Source organism: Micropterus dolomieu, linkage group LG08, assembly GCF_021292245.1.
Source record: "Micropterus dolomieu isolate WLL.071019.BEF.003 ecotype Adirondacks linkage group LG08, ASM2129224v1, whole genome shotgun sequence".
In the NCBI taxonomy this organism is placed as follows: Eukaryota; Metazoa; Chordata; class Actinopteri; order Centrarchiformes; family Centrarchidae; genus Micropterus; species Micropterus dolomieu.
In genome coordinates this window covers 12,237,778-12,247,216 of record NC_060157.1, presented here as the reverse complement: position 1 = coordinate 12,247,216, position 9,439 = coordinate 12,237,778, and the positions used below count along the sequence as shown (strand labels likewise).

The following is a 9,439-nucleotide window of genomic DNA, read 5'->3' as shown; positions in this document are numbered from 1 at the left end:
GACCCCACAAATGTGATGCTCCAGAAACTCAATCTGCTCAAAGGAAGGTCAGTTTTGTAGCTTCTGTAACGACCTAAACTGTTTTCAGATGTGTGAACATGATTGCACAAGGGTTTTCTAATCATCAATTAGCCTTCTGAGCCAATGAGCAAACACATTGTACCATTAGAACACTGGAGTGATAGTTGCTGGAAATGGGCCTCTATACACCTATGTAGATATTGCACCAAAAACCAGACATTTGCAGCTAGAATAGTCATTTACCACATTAGCAATGTATAGAGTGTATTTCTTCAAAGTTAAGACTAGTTTAAAGTTATCTTCATTGAAAAGTACAGTGCTTTTCCTTCAAAAATAAGGACATTTCAATGTGACCCCAAACTTTTGAACGGTAGTGTATATGATGTAATATCTTAAAGGAAACCTCTTTTACTTTGTTGTTAAGACAGAATTTGTCTACAATAAGCCACATTTTCGGCCAATTAATTTCTCCTTAAAGTGAAGTCCAGAAGAGTCTGCCTGGAGACAGAGTTATACCTTGTATGCAGTTCCTGATATATTTATTTGAACATTTATTTTTAGTAATGTCAATTTCTCCAAGGAATATAGTACTATTAAATGGTTGGATCCTTGAGACCTCAATAGCCGAACCTCTAAGAAGTTGCAGCACACTCCTTGGCACAGCATCAAAAACCAGTGCATATTCTTTTGGCGTAACTGCAGAGTGGACAAAATTACACAAATGTGTAAAAAGGAAGTTACAAATGTCATGTGACCTGCAAATTGACAGGAAGCAATTCGCAAAAAACAACAGTTTTGTGTGTACACATCACCCTGTATTTTTGTGGATATGATTTTACACATCACACATGTAAAAATACACATTTGCAGATAGTGAAATATTTGAGCATCATTGTACACATTTGTAGATTGTCTTCTGTGGGTTACAAATATTAAAGTCCAATTAAATCTTCCATACAAGTGGGAGATCATCCATCTGGTGACCTGTTGCAGCCAGTACAGACTGGAGCTCAACGCTCTGAAGACTGTGGAGATGGTCGTGGACTTCAGGAAGAATCATCCTGAATGACTCCCCAGTCACCACTGTGGACTCCTTCCGCTTCCTGGGCACCATCATCTCCCAGGACCTCAAGTGGGAACTGAACATCACCTCCATCATCAAGAAGGCCCAGCAGAGGATGTACTTCCTGCAGCAGCTGAAGAAGTTCAGCCTACCAAAGACAATGATGGTGCACTTCTACACCGCCATCATTGAGTCCATCCTCACCTCCTCCATCACCATCTGGTACGCTGCTGCCACTGCCAGGGACAAGGGCAGGCTGCTGCGCATCATTCGCTCTGCAGAGAAGGTGATTGGCTGCAATCTTCCTTCTCTTCTGGACCTGTATTCATCAAGGACTCTGAGGCGAGCAGGAAAGATTGCAGCTGACGCCTCCCACCCTGGATACAAACTGTTTCAGACTCTCCCCTCTGGCAGGAGGCTGCGGTCCATCAGGACCAAAACCTCTCACCACAAAAACAGCTTCTTCCCGTCTGCAGCCAGCCTCATTAACAAGGCCCGGGTCCCCCACTGACACTCCCCCCTTGCAAACGATACAAATGTATCTGCACATGTAAATACTGTTTCATCTCATATCGGGCTCAGACCTGGCACGTTGCACATATTTGTTGTTGATTGTTGATCTTTGTTGTTGTATATTTTATGTTGTCAGTTTATATATTTATATGTACACAATATTCTCTTCCGTTGCGTTACTTCTGCACGGCACAGACCCAGAATAACGCACATGTATATATCTGCAATGTTGTTTTTCTATTCCATATTTATATATTTCTACATTTATTTATGTTGACTGTATGTTTGTCTACTTGTAGCACCTTATCACCACAGCAAATTCCTCGTATGTGTAAAACACTACTTGGCAATAAAGCTTCTTCTGATTCTCTGATTCTACATCAGAATGCTGTTTGTGGATTTCAGCTCAGCATTCAACACAATCACCCCCATGAAACTTATCAGCAAACTCAGCATTCTGGGCCTTACCACATCCACCTCCACTCTAGTGCTCAACACCGGAGCCCCCCAGGACTATGTGCTCAGCCCCTTCCTGTTCACACTGTACATCCTTGACTGCATCCCCCGACATGGAGAGAACTCTGTTGTGAAGTTTGTGGACGACACTACCATGTTGCACAGTGGTGCACTATTTCTCAACTTCAGCAAAACAAAGGAGCTGATTGTTGATTTTTGGAAAAAGGAGATAATGACACACACTTGTGTCTACATCAGTGGTGCTGAGGTGGAGCAGGTGAACAATTATAGGTTCCTGAGAATCAGCATCAATGACATGGTCATCTCGCATCTCCATGCTGGTAAAGAAAGCTCTTAAGAACTTAAGTAGGCTAACTTCCCTTGCCAAATTCTTTACAAACTTTTACAGAGGAGCAATAGAAAACATCCTGCCTGGAAACATCACCAACTGGCATGGAATGTGCATGGCCCCGGAGAGTAAGGCTTTGCAGCGTGTGATTAAAACACACTGCAAATTATCAGAAGATAATTGGTACCCATCTCCCGAGCATCAATGATATCGGTGAGGTGAGGTGCCTACGCAGAGCCCAAAGGAACTACCATTCTACAAGTGTTTTTTAAATACTGAATATTGTTTGCTATGTAGCAGAAGGGAGTTATAAACCATATTTAATTTTACAACCCTGTAGTAATGTGACCATTAAACCTACCTTGTACCTTGTACCTTTAAGATGGTACAAGGCAAAACTGCCAACACAAAATAAATGGTTCAAAATTGTGAATACAATTCAATAATAATATTAACCTAAATTTATGTAGCTCCTTTCATGAAACCCAAGGACACTTTACAGGACTGACTATACATGGCACAACAACAGACATTTTCAGATAAAATGCTTAGTAACAGCGCTATGGGAGTTTCCAGGCTCTGGTGAACAGATGGTGTTTTTTAAAACATGCCCAGGGATGAAGCAATGATATACTTTTCTTGAGCGCATCCTGTGTACAAACAATTAACAATTAATAGTTACATGTGAAAGACAAGATAAGAGAACAAACCACTGAATTTATCAAATGAATACATAAGTGTTGTGCAATTTAGATGTTCTTTTTCTTTGCTAAAATTAACATAATTATTAAAGTGAAACAATCTTTACAATATGGTAGTACTATTGTATCATTTTTTAAACATTACATATGTTCATCAAATGAAAGTTTTTCAACTCACTTCACTTCCATCATTGAAAATCCTTAAGGCATGTACTACCCTTAATAGTAGGCTAGACACATTTAAATGTATAATGTCTGACATTTGTAGCCATGTGATGATCACCTGCTGCATTGTCCAGCCAACCCTCCATCTTATTTACTGCAACAACACTGGCAGACAGGGAGGGAGGGATGGTTTTCCAGGAAAGGATATACATTCATACACATATATTATAAAGACTGTAAAGATGGATAGTAGCTCTCATCACTAACAATAAATGGCTGCAGACAGCACATCTGTCAGACTTGGAAAGGTGAAGAGAAAACATCCACTGTGTTTTTTCTCATGAGTGCCTCCTCTCTTTCACCCTCTCTGCACTCTTCTTTTTTCCACTTTCAAATTGTCTTTTTTAGCATGTCAAAAGTTCCAGTTCTGCAGCATGATCAGCCAATCCTCCATGGTAAAAAGTACCTCTTCATCTGTCCTTGTCAAAGAAACTGAGAACATGCACACTGCATCTTTCAATGGACATTTGAATTTTCAGAAGGCCTTTCAAGCTCTGCTTTTTTAAACTCTCTCTTTCACCAACATCTGATATTTTATTTTTATCCCCAAGTAGGACACTGTATTATTATGAAAGCCATATTGAGGTTTCAGCCAGATTGTTTACAGGTAGGAAACACTGGCATCTGTTCTTCTTGCCTGAGGCACGTTGAAAAATAGCACAGAGTTGGAGTGGCCTGCTTGTTGGGGCAGAAAGCTGACCTAAAAGCACACAGCAGAGATTTAGCATGGCTAATAAAGCATTTTTACAGGGCTGTCCTGACAGTGAAGTCAGCTGCCTGAGTGAGGCTGTAAGTCAAGTAGCATATGTTAACAATCCTAATAGGTTTAGCAGTCTAATAGGGAGCAGACAGCAAGAATGTTAACAGGTTCATCAGAATCAGGCAGCAGGTATTCGCGGGGGGGTTGTCATGTGGACAAGCAAGAGAGAGAGTGTGAGAGTACCAGGTGATTTCTTTATTGTGTTTTGCACTGATGTATGAGTGTTTCCTTTAAAGACTGACTTTAACGATTAGAGAGGCTGCTGTCATTTTAAACATTTCCAAATGTCGTGGGACATTTAAGCAGCAAGACTAAAAGCTGTAGTTATAAACTGCACAGTGAAAACTCTCCACAGAAAAAATAATTAAACTTTTAGCTTCTGATTGATCAGGAGGATGGCTGCTTTACTCTAACTCCTAACCCAACTCTTATATGAACACTTTTGGATGTTTATACGAACACAGAACCGTAATTAATAATAACTGATTAGATCCTCACTGATTCTGTTGGAGTCCGGATTTAAATGATCTATGAAGTTATGCTGCTGTGCCTCGCGCATAAATGTGCACAGCGTTGCTCTTCATGGCCAGATGCTTCACCCTTTTTTACTGAAAATATTTCATACTGAAATATCTAATTTAACAGGTAGTAAAAAGGTAGTTTATTCCCGGCAGAAACCCACGTGAGCACATACAAACTCCACAAACTTCTTGCTGTGATGCCACAGTGTTGTCCGCTTGGACACTGTGCTGCCCGTCGAGAGAGAAGGAGAAAGGGGGTTTGGGGGGAAGGGATGTGAGAACTGAGACAAATGACAGAGAAAGTGTTTGGACGAGCTTATATACGTATATGCAGGTGATTGGATTAGGAAGGCACGAGGAAGAGGAATTGAATGAAATGCAGGTGGTTGAATTAGTGAGAGAGAGGTGTGGTCCTGTTTCTGAACTTTAGTTATATAACTTAATTTCACTAACAAAGACCGCGCCAACGTGAGGTATAAAAAGGTAGTTTATTTGGATAATGAGGAGTATTTATGAGAGAGGGATAGAGGGGAAAGGGTTGAATGGGTCGAGAACGGAGGAATGAAGATGGCTGTTTAGGGTTTGGTTGCCAGGCTCATCTTGAGCTTGCTTATCAACCCCCAAAATTAGTTACTAGACTTAATGGAGATGGGCTCTTTGAACATTGCTGAGGTTGTTGTGGACGTAGCTAAGGTAGGCATGGGAAGACCAACGACACGGATGATGAATTGGTGTTGGGTGGGGATTAATGTCTGTCTGCAGATGAACTTCATGTCGAGTGGGTGGGAGCGAGCTTGGTTTTCGATGTCAACGGCATTGTGGTTGTCTGTGTGTACCAGAATGACTTTTGGACCACTCATGCCCCCAAAGAATGGCAGCGATGATTATTATGGTTTGTAAAGGGCGGAGGAGGAGGAGAGTAAGAACAGTTCTGGTGCCCACTTAGCGGTGAACCATCTGCCTCCATAGTAGCCGCTGAAGCCAGTAGAGGGGGCTGCATTAGTGTGTAAGAGAAAGAGATGGGGGCTGGTGAATGGACATGACATGATGGAAAGAACAGGAGCAAATGGAGTGGGTCTATGACATGTAACGCTGGTGGTTGTTGCTGCTAGAGAGAGAGAGAGAGAGAGAGAGAGTAAGCTGCTTGAGTGGGGGGAGCCGAAGGAGCTATGTTAGCTGTAGCTAAAGGAAGGGAAGAAGTAATGATGCTGGTATGGAGGGATATTTGTGCAGGGGTAGGGTGTGCAGCCTGCTGAGACATGGATGGGCGAAAAGGTGAAACAAACTGGAAAAAATCAGACCCAAGGGAAGCAGGCACAGGGGGTGACACGACGTCACCCTCTTTGAGGGCTGAAGCTGTAGTTGGCGGTTGGCGGAATGCAGAAGTGAGTGGACTGTCTAGAAGAGCGAACTTCTCCCAAAAGCCGGCGGTGGCAGCTGTGGCCTGTGTGTGTGTTTTCGGTGGAGTCAGACTAGAGCTGCTGGATGGGGAATAGTGGACGATGCGGTGCTGAGGAACTTGGTGACGAAGCGCAGTCACAGTGAATGAGTGGCTGGCCGCGTTGGAGTGGATGTAACTATGGGCAGAGGAAATGCAGAGACCACGGACTAATCGTCGTACAGATAGTGATCGGAGGGGCTGAGAACCAGCTCGTGATCCATGTTAAGGTGAGCAATAAGTACTTTTGAGTAACTTGAGAGTGTGCGTCTGAGCTTATATGCAGGTGGATTAAGAAGGCATTTGTGGAGGAATTGAATGAAGCACAGATGGTTGAATTAGTGAGGGAGAGAGAGAGGCGTGGTCCTGTTCCTGAACTTAAGTTAAATAACTTCATAAAACCAACACACATACTTATCATCCAAACTGTACACTGTACTTTTTATAAATATAATTAAGTAAAAAATTAAGGGCGCATTCTACAGTGTTCAGTCATCTGGAAGTACTGATTAGACAATTAATCTGAAGATTTACTTGAAGTTTTGTTTGATGATTGCTTTCAGAACCAACACATCCACAGAGGACGCCATCTCCACTGCCCTCCACTCAGCCCTCACACACCTTGAGAAAAACAACACGTACATCAGAATGCTGTTTGAGGAGTTCAAACACAATTCAACACGATCTCCCCATGAAACTTATCAGCAAACTCAGCACTCTGGGTTTAAATACAACACTCTGCAACTGGATACTGGACTTCCTCACAAACAGGCCCCAGTCAGTTCGGATCAATGTCAGCAAAACTAAGGAGCTGATCGTTGATTTTAGGAAGAAGGAGATAAAGACACACACTCCTGTCTACATCAGTGGAGCTGAGGTGGAGCAGGTGAACAGCTTCAGGTTCCTGGGAATCAGCATCACAGAGAACCTGACATGGTCGTCTCACATCTCCACGCTGGTGAAGAAAGCTCAGAAACGACTGGATTTCTTGAGAAAGCTTAAGAAGGCCAAATTCCCGCGCCAAGTTCCTGTAGAAAGCATCCTGACTGGAAACATCACTAACACGGGATGTGCACGGCCCAGGACCGGAGGGCTCTGCAGCGGGTGATTCAAACTGCTCAGAAGATCATTGGTACCCATCTCCTGAGCATCAGTGATATCGGTGAGGTGAGGTGCCTACAGAGCCCAAAGGATACTAAAGGACAGTACCCACCCAGCCACAGCCTGTTCACCCTGCTGCATTCTGGGAAGAGATATAGAAGTCTCTTCTGCCACACCACCAGACTGCAGAGCAGCTTTTTCCCCCAAGCTATCAGACTCTAAAACTCAAATTCATCCTTAGCACTGCTCCAGTGATTATACTTTATTTCTGTTTACCATTTTTTATAATTAATTCTGTGTTAATGTATATTGTCTGCTATGTAGCAGAAGGGAGTTACAAAACTCAATTTCACTATATAACTTGTTATATTGTGACAATAAACCTACCTACCAATGTAGGAAAACTCCAAACTATGTTTGGCCAAGTGGAGACCTAAGTGACTAAGTGAAACTTAGAATAATGTATTGATAACTTCAGGTAATGATCCTTTGCAACGATCATAAATATCTCTATTTTCATTAGATTGGACATGTTGGGCAGATGTAATACAACAATGTTTTAAAGACTGATATCAAGGTTGAGTTGGGGTACCTTTAGTGCACCAGCATCTGCAGCAGATCCAGGGTCCACTCCAGTGATGTAGATCCCCAGTCCATACTCAGCACCACCCCTGATCATTAGGCCCAGAGAGCGACCATTGTCCATGTTCAGTTTTACCTGTTGGGGAGACATGACATTCAGATCCCTCTGTGTTGTCAATAAATCAAACCATTCTGTGTAAATGGTACAACATGAGGCTTGATGTTAGACGCTCATAGAAGTCATATAGGGTGTCAAGTGGGAGAAAAGCAGCAGGATGTATCAATGCAGAATTAATTCAGTTTGATGTCATTCTTTATGGTCAGAACGTGACAAACACTTGTTGCCAAACAGTGGATCACTTCACAAATCTGACGTAGAACATTCAAAACTATTATGATAACATGTTTTTTCAAAAAATATGATTAGTAAATCTTTTTTTCAGTTCCTTTTCCTCAACAAAATAAATATCTTAATAGAAAAATTAAGAGCTAATTCATTCATGATTCAAATGAATTAAATTATTGACGATAAATTAAACATTCGTTTTATTGTTGAAAATTATGTTGCAATAATTATCATTATTGTTTTATTGCCCAGCCCTACTCACAACTGCTCTCTGATCCAACTCGAACAATGTTTGATCCTTGCATTGGTTTGATTCGTAAACCAAATCTTCAAGGCTTGATTCCACTGGGCTGCTACGCAGCTGCCGAAGCTGATCACGGCCATTCTAGACAATGCATGGGATTCCACCAGATGCGGCAAAGCATTAAGCACTAATTTTAAGGCCTAATCGCTCCACAGCTGAGTTCTTAAACATTTCTAACCCAAAATGAATACTTTCACTGTCACCCTGTAGAAACCATGTTCATTAAAATACTTTGTGTTCCATACCGACAGAACACAAGACTGTAAAAAGAGAAGAGGGTCTATGTTTACATCAATAATGTTTGGTGCTCAAACGTAGTCAAAGTTGATGGACAACATTACCCAGATGTCAAGTTTAACAACACTATCTGCTAGAAAGTTCACTAGTGTTTTTGTTGCTGCTGTTTGCCATTCCACCAGGCGCTAATTAATAACATTTCCCTTCTTCTCCTGCCCAATTACTCCCACCTAATTAAAAGGGTGAAACGTGTGGACAGATGAATTTACAGCAGCTCTACAGGACTTTTTTTGAGTGCACAGACTGGCACATGTTTAGAGCTGCTGCCATCCAGGAGAACCACATCAATCTGACATGGTCCTGACACGGTCATCTCACACTGGAAAAAATAAAATAAAATAAATTCAGAAAATACTATATTTTTTAAGGAAACTTCAGATGGCAAAATGTCTTACCTTTTACAGAGGAGCAATAGCAAGTATCCTGACTGTAAACATGTGAACAGCCCAGGACCTGAGGGCTCTACAGCGGGTGATTCAATAGCAAAGACCACACCACAACAATATGTAATTTAGAGGTTCATGCAAATGTGGAATGTATAGATTATAGAGGACGGATTAATGCATATAGAGGGGAAGGGTGACGGTAGGAGATTGTTGTCTGATGGTCCAGGAGGCTGTACAGACAAACACATTCTCACTCCCGACTCGTCACATATTGACGCTTGGTCAAGGTCCTTTGGCATCGCCCTGGGTACTCCTTAAGTGTAATTTATAAACGTTTATGGCTCTGAGATAGCAATGCTTAGCAACAACAAATATG

At 41.9% G+C, this 9,439-nt stretch overlaps 1 long non-coding RNA gene across 1 annotated transcript; it reads right to left on the bottom strand.

Moving 5' to 3' along the window:
* Nucleotides 1-4,666: 4,666 nt before the first annotated feature.
* Nucleotides 4,667-8,953, bottom strand: LOC123974921. Its single transcript, XR_006825962.1, has 3 exons — nucleotides 8,339-8,953; nucleotides 7,741-7,866; nucleotides 4,667-5,717 (listed from the first exon to the last, which is right to left on the bottom strand). It is a non-coding gene; the product is annotated as an uncharacterized LOC123974921 (long non-coding RNA).
* Between the last annotated feature and the right edge of the window lie 486 nt (nucleotides 8,954-9,439).